The sequence below is a fragment of the Rutidosis leptorrhynchoides genome, chromosome 10, assembly GCF_046630445.1.
Source record: "Rutidosis leptorrhynchoides isolate AG116_Rl617_1_P2 chromosome 10, CSIRO_AGI_Rlap_v1, whole genome shotgun sequence".
Taxonomy (NCBI): Eukaryota; Viridiplantae; Streptophyta; class Magnoliopsida; order Asterales; family Asteraceae; genus Rutidosis; species Rutidosis leptorrhynchoides.
The window spans coordinates 37,257,545-37,279,222 of NC_092342.1; the positions used below are offsets into that span (position 1 = coordinate 37,257,545).

General features: G+C 34.4%; 1 non-coding gene across 1 annotated transcript; it reads left to right on the forward strand.

Annotated features, from left to right (window-relative positions):
- The first annotated feature begins 4,846 nt into the window (after positions 1–4,846).
- LOC139874105 (small nucleolar RNA R71) lies at positions 4,847–4,953 on the forward strand. The gene has a single exon (XR_011767810.1). It is a non-coding gene; the product is annotated as a small nucleolar RNA R71 (small nucleolar RNA).
- Positions 4,954–21,678: the final 16,725 nt, after the last annotated feature.

A 21,678-nucleotide genomic window follows, 5' to 3' on the forward strand; every position in this document is an offset into this window, starting at 1 on the left:
ATCACGAAGTTACCAAAGACTGCCTGGGGATACGACACCATTTGGGTAATTGTTGATCGTCTTACCAAATCTGCACATTTCTTGCCTATAAAGGAAACAGATAGAATGGAGAAATTATTACGATTATATATAAAGGAAATAGTTTCAAGGCATGGAATACCTATTTTCATTATATCTGATCGTGATAGTAGATTTACCTCAAAGTTCTGGCAATCACTACAGGAGGCACTAGGAACTCGTTTGGATATGAGCACCGCATATCATCCGCAAACCGACGGGCAGAGTGAAAGAACAATTCAGACTCTTGAAGACATGCTCAGGGCATGTGTGATCGATTTTGGAAACGGATGGGATAAATATCTACCATTAGCAGAATTCTCGTATAATAATAGTTATCATGCGAGCATTAAAGCTGCGCCATTCGAAGCATTGTACGGAAGGAAGTGTAGATCTCCTATTTGTTGGAATGAAGTAGGAGATCGACAATTAACTGGTCCCGAGATCATACACGAAACGACTGAGAAGATAGTACAAATCAAGGAGAGATTGAAAACAGCCCGTAGTCGCCAAAAGAGCTACGCCGATGTTCGAAGGAAACCATTAGAGTTTCAGATCGGTGACATGGTTATGTTAAAGGTGTCACCTTGGAAAGGTGTAATACGTTTTGGAAAAAGGGGTAAACTAAACCCAAGGTATGTAGGCCCGTTCAAGATCATCGAACGCATTGGACCGGTAGCTTATCGACTCGAGTTACCGCAACAACTCGCCGGAGTACATAATAACTTTCACGTCTCAAACCTTAAGAAGTGTCTTGCAAAGGAAGACCTCACCATTCCTCTTGAAGAAATCCATGTCGACGAGAAACTACAATTCATCGAAGAACCAATCGAAATCATGGATCGTGAAGTTAAACGGCTCAAGCAGAGCAACATACCGATCATTAAGGTTCGTTGGAATGCTCGAAGAGGTCCTGAGTTTACTTGGGAATGAGAGGATCAGATGAAACAAAAGTATCCACACTTGTTTCTCGATGACGCAAAATAGGTACAATTTTAAAATTTCGGGACGAAATTTATTTAACGGGTAGGTACTGTAATGACCCGCACTTTTTCGATCATTCTATACTTATAAGATTAATATTTACATAAATTAAACCTTACCAACATGATAAGCAATCCAAATTGATGAGACTTATGTTTTTGAAATGAGTTTTACACAACGTTTGACCGTCTAGTTTGACCGATGATATCACGAACTATACAATATATGATAATTATACGTTTGTGTATATATATGTATATATACATATTTAACATGATTTAAGGATGTTTTAATATCTCATTTTGTATTAATAACAATAAGTTATAAGTATATTTTGAAACAACTAACTTAAGTTTTCAAAACGATAACCATACGTAACGTTATTTGACATAAATACTTATAACATATAATGTTTATACATATATCGTATAAGTAATGTATTTAATCACTTTTAAGGACTTAAATACATAAAACCATATAAGTGTATTCACAAAAGATAGCTATATTTGAATTCTCATTCCATTTTTCACAAGATTTCTATACGTATATCTACGGTATATGTACCGTATCATACCTAGCTTCTATACGTATTTACTATTGGTATATACACATCAAATCACCACCTAACCAGCCCTTGTTCATGCCTTATGTATAAGGTAATTGGTATTTGGAAGTTTGTTGACTAATTACATAAAATAACAAACTTGAAAATCTTGTCTTGTCCTCCCCATTCACGTTTTTAAGTACCATGGGGATATCCTCATTTTGATTCATTTTAACTTCCATTTTCTAGCTAAAACACACACACTCTTTCTTAACCCTTAAACTCCATAACCATTCAGCAAGAAACCATGAAGATCTAGCCATAGAAACAAGCCTTAATCACCATAAGAAAACCCTTACAAAAACACTTCAAGAATCCTTTCCAAGAACACAAACTTACTTCCAATCTTTCATTCAATTCCATCACCCTTTTGGTTCTAGGTTCTTACTCCTCTTTTACAGCAATCTTTTCCAAGTAACTTGAGGTAGTAACTTTGTTCATAACCTTATTCGATTCATATATATATAGCTATCTTATTTTATGGTATAAAATTTTAACAACAAGAATATAGTTTGAATGTTTTCAAACTTGTTTGCAAACTAAATAGATCCTTCTAACTTAACTTTTAAAATACTTCAAGACCTGTAATATAACTTAAATATATGCTAATTTAACAAGGTATAACTTGGTTTTTTAAAGAACACCTTAAAAACTGTTTTTACGACGTCGGAGTGCAACCGGGGGCTGTTTTGGGTTGGATAATTAAAAACCATCTTGAACTTTGAATTGGAGGTTTATATTCTGGAAAAATGATATTTCTTATGAATATGTTAACACATAAAAATTTCATGATTTAACTCAAAGTATAAGTATTTTTAGAAAAATAATCATTTAAGGTTGTTTACATGATGGAAAATGATTAACTTCATAAGTTTCATTAAAGTTTGACCTATGACCTGTGATTTCGAATACAAACTAAGGTATTTACAGTTCATAGTCTTAAAGAGGGACTCGATCCAAGGAAGTGGCAAGTTGAACCAACGAAAACGGAGTTGTAACGAAGAAACTATGACCAAAACGAGATCGGATATCTAAGACTAGTTTAGCTACGAAAATAATTGGAGAAAATTAAATAAATCACATCTTTTTAAAATAACATGATATTTTATATATATGTACTCATAATTTAATTTTATATGGTTCAGGATCACCCGTAAACAATACGAGAAAGATTAATCATAAGATCCCATGATTGTACGCAACACGTCATTTGACAACACCGGTACTTTATGTACGCAACACGTCATTTGACAACACCGGTACCGTGGGTCAAGATTAATCTCGACCAATACATATACGATGGGGGTTTTTATTTATTTCATTGGGGGTTTATTAAACACCTAAAAATGAACCATTAAAATTGAATTACTAACATCGGACTGCTAACTACGGACTAAGGAATTATTAAAAGTATTAAAAGTATTATAAGTATATATATGTGACGTTTGTTTAAAATGAAAATATATTGATAAATTATATATGGATAGGTTCGTGATATCAATCGGAGACCAAGTCGAAATTACATATCTTCAAGACAAAAGTGAGTATATAGTCCCACTTTTAAACTCTAAATATTTCGGGATGAGAATACATGTATTTTATGTTTTACGATATGGACACAAGTAACTGAAAAAGATATTCTACGTTGAGTTGTACCACTGGCATACTTCCCTGTAGCTTGGTAACTATTATTTACAGCGGTATTGTAAACGCGAATCCTGTTGATAGATCTATCGGGCCTGACAACCCCAACCGGACTGGACGACCAGTATTCAATGGTTGCACAGTACTTCGTTTCGTGACTACACTTGGTACGGTGTAGTAAGATTTCATAATAAAGGGAATATGCGACGTGATTAAATGTTAAGTATGGTTATCAAGTGCTCAACCGCTTAGAATATTTTTATTAAAATGTTTATATATGAAATCTTGTGGTCTATATATTTATATCGCTGCCGGCATTAAACCTATATCTCACCAACTTTATGTTGATGTTTTAAACATGTCTATTCTCAGGTGATAACTAAAAGCTTCCGCTGCAACATGTTGAATTTAAACAAGATCTTGAGTATGCATATTTGTGTCAAAAATAAAACTGCATATCGGAGGATTTGTAATGTAAAATATGCTAGAAATCGTATTGTTATCATCACATGTAAAGTTTGTAATTCTAAGATTATCGCTAAACGATAATCATCTTTTTATTGTCTAAAGCTTGTATTAAAATAAGAGTTATGGTTTGTAATGTAAAATAAATGCAGTTGTTCTTTTAAAAATGTCGCATATAGAGGTCAATACCTCGCAATGAAATCATACGTTCTTAAGGTTAAGGACGGGTTATGACACGTTACCAGAAATTATAGGTATTTCAGGGGGTTTAAGTGTAATACCACTTCTTGTGGTAATGGCTTTAGCTGTTTTATTCCGGGGGTTAGCATTTGTATCGCTAGGTAGACTTCCCAGTTTTCTTTCACCTATCAACCTTGCTAGGTTGCTTATTTCTTGTTCCAGATTTTGAATAGAAGTTTGTTCATTTCTAAATGCTTGGGCATTTTGTTCATTGGTTTGTTTCTGAGATGTGAAAAACTGCGTTTGAGATTCAACTAGCTTCGATATCATATCTTCTAGATTTGGTTTTTTATCATTGGTTTGTGGTGATTTATTTTGAAAAATAGGTCTTTGCTGATTGTAAGTATTATTAGATACTTTTTGATTGCTAGGACCTTGTTGGTTCTTGTATGGAACATTTCGGTTATAATTCTGGTTTTGATTGTAGATTGGTCTTGGCGGTTGATAATTATTTCCAGGCCTTTAGTTCATGTATGAAACATTCTCTCTTATTCCATTGTTTGTTCAATACTGAGACAATCTTTTGTCAAATGTGGTCCTCCACACTGCTCACAACTAATTCGTATTGAGTGAATATCCTTAGTCATCTTTTCCATTCGTCTCTCGATAGCATCTATCTTTGCGGAAATGGAATCAAAGTTATGGCTAGAATACGCTCTAGCCGCTTTAGATAATCTAACGATATCTTTTTCTTGGTGCCACTCATGTGAGTGAGAAGCAGTGTTATCAATAATTTTATAAGCTTCAGTTGCGGTTTCCTTCATAATGGAACCACCAGCTGCTATATCGATATCTTTTCGTGTAGTGATGTCGCATCCTTAGTAGAATATTTGTACTATTTGATAAGTGTTTAAACCATGTTGCGGACATCCTCTCAATAACTTTCCAAATCTTGTCCATGCCTCATATAGAGTTTCATTTGGCTTTTGTGTGAACGTAACAATTTCTCTTTGAAGTCTCACGGCTTTAGATGCCGGAAAGAATTGTTTAAGAAATTTTTCAACTAAAACGTCCCATGTATCAATCGCCCCATTAGGTAACGCTTCTAACCAATCTTTGGCTTCTCCCTTTAAAGTCCAGGGAAATAATGAGATAGATCTGTTCATCCTTCACTTCTCGGATTTTAAATAGAGTACAGATCCTATTAAAAGTTCGAAGATGTTCGTTTGGATCTTCCTTCGGCGCACCACTAAATTGGTATTGATTAGTTACCATGTGTAGAATTTGCCCTTTGATTTCATAATCTGGTGCATTAATGTCTGGTTGAGTAATTGCATGACCTTGGCCAGTGCGTTTAGCTCTCATTCGGTCTTCCATACTTAGAGGTTCCAGATTCTTCATGATTGAATTTGTTGAATCTGAATCACTAGAGGATTCTGATTTAATGGTTTGTTCCTCGACAATCTCTGTTTGAATGATTGGTGGTTCCGGAGGAAAGATTATTAGTTCAGGATCTCTGAATTGTCCCTGAATATCCTCCGGATTCTCAATTGTGAATTCGGGTTCAAAAAATAGATTATCAAAAATTTGAATTTTAGTACTTGGCCGACTGGATGACGATTCTAAAGAAAAATCAACGGCGACAATATTGGCTGGATGTCTTGATCGAGTTACAGGTGGTGAACGTATAAAAGGTGGTGAACGTTTTGCTCGGTGCATTCACTGAATATCCTATTAGTTATAAAAGATAAAAATTATATAAGTTATCAAATTAATAGACTTTTCTGATTTTGCCCACGTTTCGAATAGCCAATAGATGCAGCAGGCAGCCAGGACCCTTTAAATCGGAAGCCCACAACTCGCCACTAACAAATCCAACTATTACTACGAACCAGAAAATTTTGGATGTCTATCAATTTAACCGCTTAAAATAATTTTTCGTCGAAGTTTAAAGAAATTTTAGAGAAGAAATAGAAAATTCTATATCCTAAAAACTAGAGCGTCGAGAAATAAGAAAGAAAAAGAGCGCGTCGAAAAACGTCGAAAAATAAAAGGTCGAAAAATAAGCGTCGAAAAATAAAAGTCTAAAAACTAAAAATTAAAACTTACGTCTAAAGGTATTAAAGCTTAAAGGAATTCTAAATCTAAAACGGCAATAACTTAAAAAGTACTAAAATCTTAAATCGGCGTTGCAAAATTCTAAAGCACCTAAATCTTAGTCTAAAGAAAAAGCACTTATGGGATTTTACGGCAAAGCCTAAAAATCTAGAAATAAAAATAACTATGACAAAAACTATAACTTAAAGCTAATTACGAGCAAAAAATATAAATATTACGAATAAACGATTAAAAAGATATAAATATAAAAAGAAACTTAAAGTTATAAAAATACAATTTTTATAAAAATATTATTTTTATATTATTTATTTTATAAAAATAATAAGTTTAAATATTTAATAAAACTAATTTTAACTTAAAATATAAATTAATTAAAAACTAAAACTAAATTATTATAATAAATAACCCTAATTAGGGTTTAATAATAATAATAATAATTAATACACCGTAATTAATGCAGTACCAGGTTCAGTTGGACGTGTCAGAACCTCTCATGCGATCGCATGAGGTTTCTTTATTAATTCCATGCGGTCGCATGAATTAGGAAACTGGGCCAGATTATTTGGGCTGCTACAGTGTAGCCCGTTTATAATTTTAATTATATTTTTTTATTTTTTTTATTCTCTGTTTTATATTTATATAAAGTATTTATATAAAATAAATAAAAACTTAATTTTTTTTTAAAAAAAACTACCTATTAGTTTTTGTAACTAAAAAAAAATACAAACTTTTTTAATTTTTTTATATTTTGAACAACTCTTAAAAATATATATATATATTTTTTATTTTTTTATTTTTGTATTTTTAATATTTAAAACGTATTTTCACAAAAACAAATTAAAACTTAATAAAAGAACTCTTTTTTTATAGCGTTTCGCTTTCGGCGTTGTTTTTCCCCGGCAGCGGCGCCAAAAATACTTGATGTGCGTAGAGGTGTATACGAAATAGTTATATTTTTATTCCAAAATACTATTAAATACGATACAATTTTACACAAGTTATTTATTTATTTATAGAGTGAATATACCTAAACCTTGCTATAACACTTATAGGCAGTGTACCTAATTGTACAGTAGTGTAGTTTTTTGTAAGTCCTATTCGTTCCACAGGGAGCTAGCCAAGTTTAACGCTATATTTTTAAAACTATATTTGTATATATATAAATATATATAAGTAGTATTATTATTATTATAAAAAGGAGATTTTTACCGTTTAATGACCAATTTGTCGATTTTAAAACTTTAGTCGCAGTTAAAACCTAATGTAAAATATTAAAAATAAAAAAACTTAATTTAAAGCGTAAAGTAAATCACAATAATTAAAATGCGATAAATTAAAATGCGATAAATAAAATAAAATTGCGATAATTAAAAAGTACGATAATTAAAAGTGCAATTAAATAAAATGACAGTAAATAAAAGTGCGATGAAATATGAAATAAAGGAATTATGCTTATTTAAACTTCCGTAATCATGATGTTTGACGCGTTGATTTTAGTTTATTACCATGGGTTAATTGTCCTTTGTCCTGGATTATTCAATATGTCCTTCTGGTTTTTGTCCATAACAGTCCATCAGTCATAAATATAAAGTGCGAGTGTCCTCGTCAAATTATCCTTATATCTGAAGTAAAATATTCTAACTAATTGGGAACTTAAACTATAATTACACTAATTTTCCTTGTATGTAATTCACCCCTGTTTTAATAAGTCCATTAACTATTAATCCATTCCTTTGTCCGGTCAAATGAACGATTATTAGTACTTATAAATATCCCGCCCATCGTGTCCGATCGAGTGTATATGGTTATTTATAGGTACGTCCAATTGTAAATCTTTATATTAAATTAACGAACTATCATTCAATTAAACAAATATAAAGCCCATTAATAGCCCATAGTCTAATTTCCACAAATGTCGTTCTTTTGTCCAAACCCCAATTATGGTACAAATTCCAATTACCCCGTCTTTAATATTTAGCCCAACATCATGATTACTTTGGCTTAAATAAGCATAATAATAACTTAGCTACGAGACATTAATTTAAAAAGGTTGAACATAACTTACAATGATTAATAATAGGGTAGCGTTACACGGATAGAATTTCGACTTACAGCCTTATACAACATTCGCTAACATACCCTTATTATTATTAAATTAAAATTATAAATTATATATATATATATATATATATATATATATATATATATATATATATATATATATATATATATATCGTAGAGATAGAGAGGATAGAAAAAGTTTGTTACATTCTACCAAAAACTGCGAAATTTATAGGATGTCACCAACCTTTTTGCTCCATGCGATCGCATGGCATTTGTGCCTTCTGGCCATGCGATCGCATGGCCTGGGAATCCAGCTCACATTCGTTTGTCTCCTAGTTTGCCGACGGTTTTTATATATAATATAATATATATATATAATTTTTAAGAATTAATTATATATTATATTATATTCATGTGCATAGTTGACTTGTAATTTTTAGTCCGTTGCGTCGAGCGTTGAGAGTTTACTCTGGTCCCGGTTCCGGATTTTCGAACGTCCTTGCGTACTATTTAATATCTTGTACTTTGCATTTTACGGCTCGTACTCTTGTAACTTTTAGACATTTCTCATCAATAATTTGAACCACTTTGATTGTACTTTGTACTTTTGAGCTTTTTGGTCGTTTGCGTCTTCAATTCGTCGAATCTGTCTTTTGTCTTCACCTTTTATTATTTAAACGAATATCACTTGTAAATAGAACAATTGCAACTAAAAGCTTGTCTTTCTTGAAGGATAATGCTATGAAATATATGTTCGTTTTTAGCATTATCAAATATTCCCACACTTGAGCGTTGCTTGTCCTCAAGCAATATAGTCTTGAAATAAAAATATTAGAATCACTTCTTTATTCTTCACACTTTGTACATCAGTGATTTCTATACGGTGATATGAACAATGGTAGTAACATTATGGTTTACAGTCCCACATGACTATGAAAATTTAGATCCTTAAGGAAATTGGATCTTTACGAAAACATTTGATCTTTTGAAAATTAAATCTAGCTTTTACCCTAGATAAGTTTTCCGGAATAACCCTTCACCAGTGTTTGCAAATTGTTTTTGTGGGTTTGGTGGGTTTCTTTAGCTCAAAACTTATGGTTTTGTGTCACCCACTTGCTAACCTTGTATTAGGAAAGCAACACGTCTAGTATACTTGCTCCGTATATTACCTTTCGGTAAACTACCGTCCGGTTGTAAAGGTAAGCGTTGAACAAGCAACTGTTAAGGCAATGTCCCGTGACATGCTTTTGATTATGGTCTATATCGTGTCGGATGCAATTACTATCCTTGGTAGGAGCAATAGTAAAGATCACCCTATAGTTTTTCGGTCTGGCACAAGGTCCTGTCTTTGACTATGCTATGCAACCACCGTTCTTACGGTTGACACCCGATTTGGTTCAGGTGACCTAATGAATTCCAGGTGAATTCTTAGGATTTTACGTTCAATGGTAATGAACGCATTAAAAATGGGTTTTCAGAAAACAAACCGGTTTGTAATTTGATCAAAATATTTTCTCGTTCAAGCTCGAGTTTAGATATCATCGAATTCCATGAGTTTGAATTCTCAATCTTTAAGGTCAATCTCAAGGATTGAGTAATATCAGTCTTAAAAGCTGATTTTTGATCTTTAAGGAGATTATCCTTTCTGGGGATCTGATTCATTAGTCTTATAAGCTAATTTGCATGGTGCCCCCATTGTACGAGACAGATCCTCTCATGGTTAGGATAAGTCTGACCACTTAGCGACCCTGTTTGATGCTGAGGCCCGTGGATTTTCAGCTGATTTTCGAGAAAACTTTTCAAGGTTTTTCGTAGACTCTACAACTGGTCTGGACGACAACTTCTTGACCTAAATCAAGAAGCGCATTTCTTTTTTGGAAGACTTTACTTCCTTTTAATGATGGAATTGATTCATCGTGTAGATCCATCTTTCTTTCAAATATATTATAATTTACCGGGTAAAACAGTTAATTTTGTCCAAAACAAAAGTATCTTTAATAAGCTTGTACAAAATATGTGATATATGTTTTAAAGAACTTCGTAAATTTTTCTCACACTTGGCTTTTATTTTCCTTTGAGAGATAATGGACGTGTTTGACGAGCAAGGTGAGATCCCTCGGTTAAGGGATGTGTGTGTCGGATTCTCTTCTAAGAGAATTATTATTTTGTGCCTCCGTTCGATATAGGTGGTTCTTACTCGATAGTGATGAAGTTGTGCTCACGTATGTATAATGCGTGTGCAAAGATTCTAAGTGAATGGAATGTTTCCAAGTATGTGAATATACTTGTTGTTTGGGGTGAATGGTTAGTGTATTACGGTCAGGATTCACTATAGTGTAGCAGTGCACGATGTTGCACTACTCGTTGTGATTTGGGACGCGAATATCGGATTGTTTCAGCCATTTTGGTGTGAAATTTCAGATGAAATAGTCGTGTTTTGCTAACGTATTTACGGTAGTTGCGTATTAGCCGTGTTTGCGCACTACAAGGGTTGTTGAGTGGTAAGTGTTATCCGTAAGGATTCGCTTTTATTTCGGTCTTCATCGGTTCGGGTGTTGACTTTATTGTGGTTGTTACTAGCGATGTACTTGGTATGGTACACTAGAAGTTGATATCTCGGTACAGAAATGTCCCGTTCTTATTGATTAAAAACGTTCCATATTAATTGATTTCGTTGCGAGGTTTTGACCTCTATATGAGATGTTTTTTCAAAGACTGCATTCATTTTAAAACAAACCATAACCTTTATTTCATCAATAAAGGTTTAAAAAGCTTTACGTAGATTATCAAATAATGATAATCTAAAATATCCTGTTTACACACGACCATTACATAATGGTTTACAATACAAATATGTTACAACAAAATAAGTTTCTTGAATGCAGTTTTTACATAATATCATACAAGCATGGACTCCAAATCTCGTCCTTATTTAACTATGCGACAGCGGAAGCTCATAATAATCACCTGAGAATAAACATGCTTAAAACATCAACAAAAATGTTGGTGAGTTATAGGTTTAACCTATATATATATCAAATCATAATAATAGACCACAAGATTTCATATTTCAATACACATCCCATACATAGAGATAAAAATCATTCATATGGTGAACACCTGGTAACCGACATTAACAAAATGCATATATAAGAATATCCCCATCATTCCGGGACACCCTTCGGATATGATATAAATTTCGAAGTACTAAAGCATCCGGTACTTTGGATGGGGCTTGTTGGGCCCGATAGATCTATCTTTAGGATTCGCGTCAATTAGGGTGTCTGTTCCCTAATTCTTAGATTACCAGACTTAATAAAAAGGGGCATATTCGATTTCGATAATTCAACCATAGAATGTAGTTTCACGTACTTGTGTCTATTTTGTAAATCATTTATAAAACCTGCATGTATTCTCATCCCAAAAATATTAGATTTTAAAAGTGGGACTATAACTCACTTTCACATATTTTTACTTCGTCGGGAAGTAAGACTTGGCCACTGGTTGATTCACGAACCTATAACAATATATACATATATATCAAAGTATGTTCAAAATATATTTACAACACTTTTAATATATTTTGATGTTTTAAGTTTATTAAGTCAGCTGTCCTCGTTAGTAACCTACAACTAGTTGTCCACAGTTAGATGTACAGAAATAAATCGATAAATATTATCTTGAATCAATCCACGACCCAGTGTATACGTATCTCAGTATTGATCACAACTCAAACTATATATATTTTGGAATCAACCTCAACCCTGTATAGCTAACTCCAACATTCACATATAGAGTGTCTATGGTTGTTCCGAAATATATATAGATGTGTCGACATGATATGTCGAAACATTGTATACGTGTCTATGGTATCTCAAGATTACATAATATACAATACAATTTGATTAAGTTATGGTTGGAATAGATTTGTTACCAATTTTCACGTAGCTAAAATGAGAAAAATTATCCAATCTTGTTTTACCCATAACTTCTTCATTTTAAATCCGTTTTGAGTGAATCAAATTGCTATGGTTTCATATTGAACTCTATTTTATGAATCTAAACAGAAAAGTATAGGTTTATAGTCGGAAAAATAAGTTACAAGTCGTTTTTGTAAAGGTAGTCATTTCAGTCGAAAGAACGACGTCTAGATGACCATTTTAGAAAACATACTTCCACTTTGAGTTTAACCATAATTTTTGGATATAGTTTCATGTTCATAATAAAAATCATTTTCTCAGAATAACAACTTTTAAATCAAAGTTTATCATAGTTTTTAATTAACTAACCCAAAACAGCGCGCGGTGTTACTACGACGGCGTAAATCCGGTTTTACGGTGTTTTTCGTATTTCCAGGTTTTAAATCATTAAGTTAGCATATCATATAGATATAGAACATGTGCTTAGTTGATTTTAAAATTCAAGTTAGAAGGATTAACTTTTGTTTGCGAACAAGTTTAGAATTAACTAAACTATGTTCTAGTGATTACAAGTTTAAACCTTCGAATAAGATAGCTTTATATGTATGAATCGAATGATGTTATGAACATCACTACTACCTTAAGTTCCTTGGATAAACCTACTGGAAAAGAGAAAAATGGATCTAGCTTCAATGGATCCTTGGATGGCTCGAAGTTCTTGAAGCAAAATCATGACACGAAAACAAGTTCAAGTAAGATCATCACTTGAAATAAGATTGTTATAGTTATAGAAATTGAACCAAAGTTTGAATATGATTATTACCTTGTATTAGAATGATAACCTACTGTAAGAAACAAAGATTTCTTGAGGTTGGATGATCACCTTACAAGATTGGAAGTGAGCTAGCAAACTTGAAAGTATTCTTGATTTTATGAAACTAGAACTTTTGGAATTTATGAAGAACACTTAGAACTTGAAGATAGAACTTGAGAGAGATCAATTAGATGAAGAAAATTGAATAATGAAAGTGTTTTTAGGTGTTTTTGGTCGTTGGTGTATGGATTAGATATAAAGGATATGTAATTTTGTTTTCATGTAAATAAGTCATGAATGATTACTCATATTTTTGTAATTTTATGAGATATTTCATGCTAGTTGCCAAATGATGGTTCCCACATGTGTTAGGTGACTCACATGGGCTGCTAAGAGCTGATCATTGGAGTGTATATACTAATAGTACATACATCTAAAAGCTGTGTATTATACGAGTACGAATACGGGTGCATACGAGTAGAATTGTTGATGAAACTGAACGAGGATGTAATTGTAAGCATTTTTGTTAAGTAGAAGTATTTTGATAAGTGTATTGAAGTCTTTCAAAAGTGTATAAATACATATTAAAACACTACATGTATATACATTTTAACTGAGTCGTTAAGTCATCGTTAGTCGTTACATGTAAATGTTGTTTTGAAACCTTTAGGTTAACGATCTTGTTAAATGTTGTTAACCCAATGTTTATAATATCAAAAGAGATTTTAAATTATTATATTATCATGATATTATGATGTACGAATATCTCTTAATATGATATATATACATTAAATGTCGTTACAACGATAATCGTTACATATATGTCTCGTTTCAAAATCATTAAGTTAGTAGTCTTGTTTTTACATATGTAGTTCATTGTTAATATACTTAATGATATGTTTAATTATCATAATATAGTGTTAACTACATATATAACCATATATATGTCATCATATAGTTTTTACAAGTTTTAACGTTCGTGAATCACCGGTCAACTTGGGTGGTCAATTGTCTATATGAAACCTATTTCAATTAATCAAGTCTTAACAAGTTTGATTGCTTAACATGTTGGAAACATTTAATCATGTAAATATCAATCTCAATTAATATATATAAACATGGAAAAGTTTGGGTCACTACAGTACCTACCCGTTAAATAAATTTCGTCCCGAAATTTTAAGCTGTTGAAGGTGTTGACGAATCTTCTGGAAATAGATGCGGGTATTTATTCTTCATCTGATCTTCACGCTCCCAGGTGAACTCTGGTCCTCTACGAGCATTCCATCGAACCTTAACAATTGGTATCTTGTTTTGCTTAAGTCTTTTAACCTCACGATCCATTATTTCGACGGGTTCTTCGATGAATTGAAGTTTTTCGTTGATTTAGATTTCATCTAATGGAATAGTGAGATCTTCTTTAGCAAAACATTTCTTCAAATTCAAGACGTGGAAAGTGTTATGTACAGCTGCAAGTTGTTGAGGTAACTCAAGTCGGTAAGCTACTGGTCCGACACGATCAATAATCTTGAATGGTCCAATATACCTTGGATTTAATTTCCCTCGTTTACCAAATCGAACAACGCCTTTCCAAGGTGCAACTTTAAGCATGACCATCTCTCCAATTTCAAATTCTATATCTTTTCTTTTAATGTCAGCGTAGCTCTTTTGTCAACTTTGGGCGGTTTTCAACCGTTGTTGAATTTGGATGACCTTCTCGGTAGTTTCTTGTATAATCTCTGGACCCGTAATCTGTCTATCCCCCACTTCACTCCAACAAATCGGAGACCTGCATTTTCTACCATAAAGTGCTTCAAACGGCGCCATCTCAATGCTTGAATGGTAGCTGTTGTTGTAGGAAAATTCTGCTAATGGTAGATGTCGATCACAACTGTTTCCGAAATCAATAACACATGCTCGTAGCATGTCTTCAAGCGTTTGTATCGTCCTTTCACTCTGCCCATCAGTTTGTGGATGATAGGCAGTACTCATGTCTAGACGAGTTCCTAATACTTGCTGTAATGTCTGCCAGAATCTTGAAATAAATCTGCCATCCCTATCAGAGATAATAGAGATTGGTATTCCATGTCTGGAGACGACTTCCTTCAAATACAGTCGTGCTAACTTCTCCATCTTGTCATCTTCTCTTATTGGCAGGAAGTGTGCTGATTTGGTGAGACGATCAACTATTACCCAAATAGTATCAAAACCACTTGCAGTCCTTGGCAATTTAGTGATGAAATCCATGGTAATGTTTTCCCATTTCCATTCCGGGATTTCGGGTTGTTGAAGTAGACCTGATGGTTTCTGATGCTCAGCTTTGACCTTAGAACACGTCAAACATTCTCCCACGTATTTAGCAACATCGGCTTTCATACCCGGCCACCAAAAATGTTTCTTGAGATCCTTGTACATCTTCCCCGTTCCAGGATGTATTGAGTATCTGGTTTTATGAGCTTCTCTAAGTACCATTTCTCTCATATCTCCAAATTTTGGTACCCAAATCCTTTCAGCCCTATACCGGGTTCCGTCTTCCCGAATATTAAGATGCTTCTCCGATCCTTTGGGTATTTCATCCTTTAAATTTCCCTCTTTTAAAACTCCTTGTTGCACCTCTTTTATTTGAGTAGTAAGGTTATTATGAATCATTATATTCATAGATTTTACTCGAATGGGTTCTCTGTCCTTCCTGCTCAAGGCATCGGCTACCACATTTGCCTTCCCCGGGTGGTAACGAATCTCAAAGTCGTAATCATTCAATAATTCAATCCACCTACGCTGCCTCATATTCAGTTGTTTCTGATTAAATATGTGTTGAAGACTTTTGTGGTCGGTATATATAATACTTTTGACCCCATATAAGTAGTGCCTCCAAGTCTTTAATGCAAAAACAACCGCGCCTAATTCCAAATCATGCGTCGTATAATTTTGTTCGTGAATCTTCAATTGTCTAGACGCATAAGCAATCACCTTCGTTCGTTGCATTAATACACAACCGAGACCTTGCTTTGATGCGTCACAATAAATCACAAAATCATCATTCCCTTCAGGCAATAACAATATAGGTGCCGTAGTTAGCTTTTTCTTCAATAACTGAAACGCTTTCTCTTGTTCATCATTCCATTCAAATTTCTTCCCTTTATGCGTTAATGCAGTCAAGGGTTTTGCTATTCTGGAAAAGTCTTGGATGAACCTTCTGTAGTAACCAGCTAGTCCTAAAAACTGGCGTATGTGTTTCGGAGTTTTCGGGGTTTCCCACTTTTCAACAGTTTCTATCTTTGCCGGATCCACCTTAATACCTTCTTTGTTCACTATGTGACCGAGGAATTGAACTTCTTCCAACCAAAATGCACACTTTGAAAACTTAGCGTACAATTCTTCCTTCCTCAATACTTCTAACACCTTTCTCAAATGTTCACCGTGTTCTTGGTCATTCTTTGAGTAAATAAGTATGTCATCAATGAAAACAATGACAAACTTGTCAAGGTATGGTCCACACACTCGGTTCATAAGGTCCATGAACACAGCTGGTGCATTAGTTAAACCAAACGGCATGACCATAAACTCATAATGACCGTAACGTGTTCTGAAAGCAGTCTTTGGAATATCATCTTCTTTCACCCGCATTTGATGATACCCGGAACGTAAGTCAATCTTTGAATAAACAGACGAGCCTTGTAGTTGATCAAATAAGTCGTCGATTCTCGGTAGTGGGTAGCGGTTCTTGATGGTAAGTTTGTTCAACTCTCGGTAGTCGATACACAACCTGAATGTACCATCTTTCTTCTTGACAAACAAAACAGGAGCTCCCCACGGTGATGTGCTTGGTCGAATGAAACCACGCTCTAAAAGTTCTTGTAATTGGCTTTGCAGTTCTTTCATCTCGCTGGGTGCGAGTCTGTAAGGAGCACGAGCTATTGGTGCAGCTCCTGGTACAAGATCTATTTGAAATTCAACGGATCGATGTGGGGGTAGTCCCGGTAATTCTTTCGGAAATACATCGGGAAATTCTTTTGCGACGGGAACATCATTGATGCTCTTTTCTTCAGTTTGTACTTTCTCGACGTATGCTAGAACAGCATAGCAACCTTTTCTTATTAGTTTTTGTGCCTTCAAATTACTAATAAGATGTAGCTTCGTGTTGCCCTTTTCTCCGTACACCATTAAGGGTTTTCCTTTTTCTCGTATAATGCGAATTGCATTTTTGTAACAAACGATCTCTGCTTTCACTTCTTTCAACCAGTCCATACGGATTATCACATCAAAACTCCCTAACTCTACTGGTATCAAGTCAATCTTAAATGTTTCGCTAACCAGTTTAATTTCTCGATTCTGACATATATTATCTGCTGAAATTAATTTACCATTTGCTAATTCGAGTAAAAATTTACTATCCAAAGGCGTCAATGGACAACTTAATTTAGCACAAAAATCTCTACTCATATAGCTTCTATCCGCACCCGAATCAAATAAAACGTAAGCAGATTTATTGTCAATAAGAAACGTACCCGTAACAAGCTCCGGGTCTTCTTGTGCCTCTACCGCATTAATATTGAAAACTCTTCCGCGGCCTTGTCCATTCGTGTTCTCCTGGTTCGGGCAATTTCTAATAATGTGGCCCGGTTTTCCACATTTATAACAAACTACATTGGCATAACTTGCTCCGACACTACTTGCTCCGCCATTACTCGTTCCGACACCATTTGTTCCTTTCGTTCTATTAACCCCTGGTCTGTAGACCTCACACTTCGCCGCGCTATGACCATTTCTTTTACACTTGTTGCAAAATTTGGTGCAGAACCCCGAGTGATTCTTTTCACACCTTTGGCATAGCTGCTTCTGATTGTTGTTGTTGTTGCGGTTATTATTGTTGTTGGGATGATTGCTGTAGTTGCTGTTGTTGTTGTTGTTGTTGTTGTTGGGCCGTTTGTTGTAGTTGCGATTGATGTTGCGATTGTTGGGATAATTGTTGCGATTATTGTTGTAATTGCTGTTGTTGTTGTATTGGTGATTCTTATCACCGTTTTCCTCCCACTTTCTTTTGACTTGCTTCACATTGGCCTCTTCAGCAGTCTGTTCTTTAATTCTTTCTTCAATCTGGTTCACTAGTTTGTGAGCCATTCTACATGCCTGTTGTATGGAGGCGGGCTCGTGTGAACTTATATCTTCTTGGATTCTTTCCGGTAATCCTTTCACAAACGCGTCGATCTTCTCTTCCTCATCTTCGAATGCTCCCGGACACAATAGGCACAATTCTGTGAATCGTCTTTCGTACGTGGTAATATCAAATCCTTGGGTTCGTAACCCTCTAAGTTCTGTCTTGAGCTTATTGACCTCGGTTCTGGGACGGTACTTCTCATTCATCAAGTGCTTGAATGCTGACCACGGTAGTGCGTACGCATCGTCTTGTCCCACTTGCTCTAGATAGGTATTCCACCATGTTAACGCAGAACCTGTGAAGGTATGCGTAGCGTACTTCACTTTGTCCTCTTCAGTACACTTACTTATGGCAAACACCGATTCGACCTTCTCGGTCCATCGTTTCAATCTAATCGGTCCTTCGGTTCCATCAAATTCCAAAGGTTTGCAGGCAATGAATTCTTTGTAGGTGCATCCTACATGATTTCCTGTACTGCAAGATCCAAGGTTATTGTTGGTATGTAGCGCAGCCTGTACTGCGGCTATGTTTGAAGCTAGAAAAGTACGGAATTCCTCTTCATTCATATTCACGGTGTGTCGAGTAGTCGGTGCCATTTCCTTCAAAATAGTCAAATGGAACAAGTTAATCATACAGAATATTAAGAGTAGTTAATAGTATTTCGTAGCATAATATGAACTCATTTATAAAAGCTTTTTCTTCATATTAGCGTTTTATAAGTTTAAATTCGGGTAGTACCTACCCGTTAAGTTCATACTTAGTAGCTAATATACAATTCAACTACTACAATTCTATATGAAAAACTGATTATAATAATATTTCGCGTTCAAACTTTTATACAATATTTTACAAACTTACAATACCGCTTATTTTACATAAAGCATGAAATATAGCACACAATAACTTTGATACAAGATAGTTGTGAAGATAATTCTAGCTAGTACACAAGTCGTTCAGCAAAGGCAATAAAGATACGTAATTCATACGTCCAGAAACAAGTCATGCATTCTGGTTTTACTAGGATTACTTCCCATCCTTGGTCTTGTGGAACATAACCGTTATGGCCGTTGATAAGACAGCGTGTTGTAACGTCGTCAAAGGGACGAGGGTTACGTAATGTCCAACAGTCCCGTAACAATCTAAAAACCTCATTTCTTACCCCAATTACCGACTCCGTCACTTGTGGAAACGTTTTGTTTAATAGTTGTAGCCCGATGTTCTTGTTCTCACTTTGGTGAGAAGCGAACATTACTAATCCGTAAGCATAACATGCTTCTTTATGTTGCATGTTAGCCGCTTTTTCTAAATCACGAAGTCCAATATTCGGATATATTGAGTCAAAATAATTTCTTAACCCGTTGCGTAAAATAGCATTCGGGTTCCCCGCAATATATGTGTCAAAGTAAACACATCGTAACTTATGGGTTTCCCAATGTGATATTCCCCATCTTTCAAACGAAAGTCTCTTATAAACCAAGACATTCTTGGAACGTTCTTCGAATGTCTTACAAACTGATCTCGCCTTAAATAGTTGTGCCGAGGAATTCTGACCGACTCTAGATAAGATTTCATCAATCATGTCTCCGGGTAGGTCTCTTAAAATATTGGATTGTCTATCCATTTTGTGTTTTTATACTGTAAAATAGACAAGAGTTAGATTCATAAAAAAATACTTATTAATACAAGCAATTTTTACATATATCATAAAGCATAAGCACACTATATTACACGTTTCTTCTTCTTCAGTTTTGGTTCGTTTTGCCAGGTTTCTAGGGATATATGATGTTCCCCTAATACGAGCCGTAATTTTCCACATTGGTTTAGAAAAACCTGGTGGTTTAGAGGTTCCCGGGTCATTGTTACAACTTAAGGACTTCGGGGGTTGACGATACATATAAAGTTCATCGGGGTTGGAATTAGATTTCTCTATTTTTATGCCCTTTCCCTTATTATTTTCTTTTGCCTTTTTAAATTCAGTTGGGGTAATTTCTATAACATCATCGAAATTCTCGTCGGAATCCGATTCATCGGAGAATTGGTAATCCTCCCAATATTTTGCTTCCTTGGCGGAAACACCATTGACCATAATTAACCTTGGTCGGTTGGTTGAGGATTTTCTTTTACTTAACCGTTTTATTATTTCCCCCACCGGTTCTATTTCTTCATCCGGTTCCGATTCTTCTTCCGGTTCCGATTCTTCTTCCGGTTCCGACTCTTCTTCCGGTTCCTCTTCGGGAACTTGTGAATCAGTCCACGAATCATTCCAATTTACATTTGACTCTTCATTATTATTAGGTGAGACAATGGGACTTGTTCTAGAGGTAGACATCTATCACATAATATCAAACGCGTTAAGAGATTAATATATCACATAATATTCACATGTTAAAAATATATAGTTTCCAACAAAATTTGTTAAGCAATCATTTTTCAACTAAACACGGTCGAAGTCCAGACTCACTAATGCATCCTAACAAACTCGATAAGACACACTAATGCAAAATTCTGGTTCTCTAAGACCAACGCTCGGATACCAACTGAAATGTCCCGTTCTTATTGATTAAAAACGTTCCATATTAATTGATTTCGTTGCGAGGTTTTGACCTCTATATGAGACGTTTTTCAAAGACTGCATTCATTTTAAAACAAACCATAACCTTTATTTCATCAATAAAGGTTTAAAAAGCTTTACGTAGATTATCAAATAATGATAATCTAAAATATCCTGTTTACACACGACCATTACATAATAGTTTACAATACAAATATGTTACAACAAAATAAGTTTCTTGAATGCAGTTTTTACATAATATCATACAAGCATGGACTCCAAATCTCGTCCTTATTTAACTATGCGACAGCGGAAGCTCTTAATAATCACCTGAGAATAAACATGCTTAAAACGTCAACAAAAATGTTGGTGAGTTATAGGTTTAACCTATATATATATCAAATCATAATAATAGACCACAAGATTTCATATTTCAATACACATCCCATACATAGAGATAAAAATCATTCATATGGTGAACACCTGGTAACCGACATTAACAAAATGCATATATAAGAATATCCCCATCATTCCGGGACACCCTTCGGATATGATATAAATTTCGAAGTACTAAAGCATCCGGTACTTTGGATGGGGCTTGTTGGGCCCGATAGATCTATCTTTAGGATTCGCGTCAATTAGGGTGTCTGTTCCCTAATTCTTAGATTACCAGACTTAATAAAAAGGGGCATATTCGATTTCGATAATTCAACCATGGAATGTAGTTTCACGTACTTGTGTCTATTTTGTAAATCATTTATAAAACCTGCATGTATTCTCATCCCAAAAATATTAGATTTTAAAAGTGGGACTATAACTCACTTTCACAGATTTTTACTTCGCCGGGAAGTAAGACTTGGCCACTGGTTGATTCACGAACCTATAACAATATATACATATATATCAAAGTATGTTCAAAATATATTTACAACACTTTTAATATATTTTGATGTTTTAAGTTTATTAAGTCAGCTGTCCTCGTTAGTAACCTACAACTAGTTGTCCACAGTTAGATGTACAGAAATAAATCGATAAATATTATCTTGAATCAATCCACGACCCAGTGTATACGTATCTCAGTATTGATCACAACTCAAACTATATATATTTTGGAATCAACCT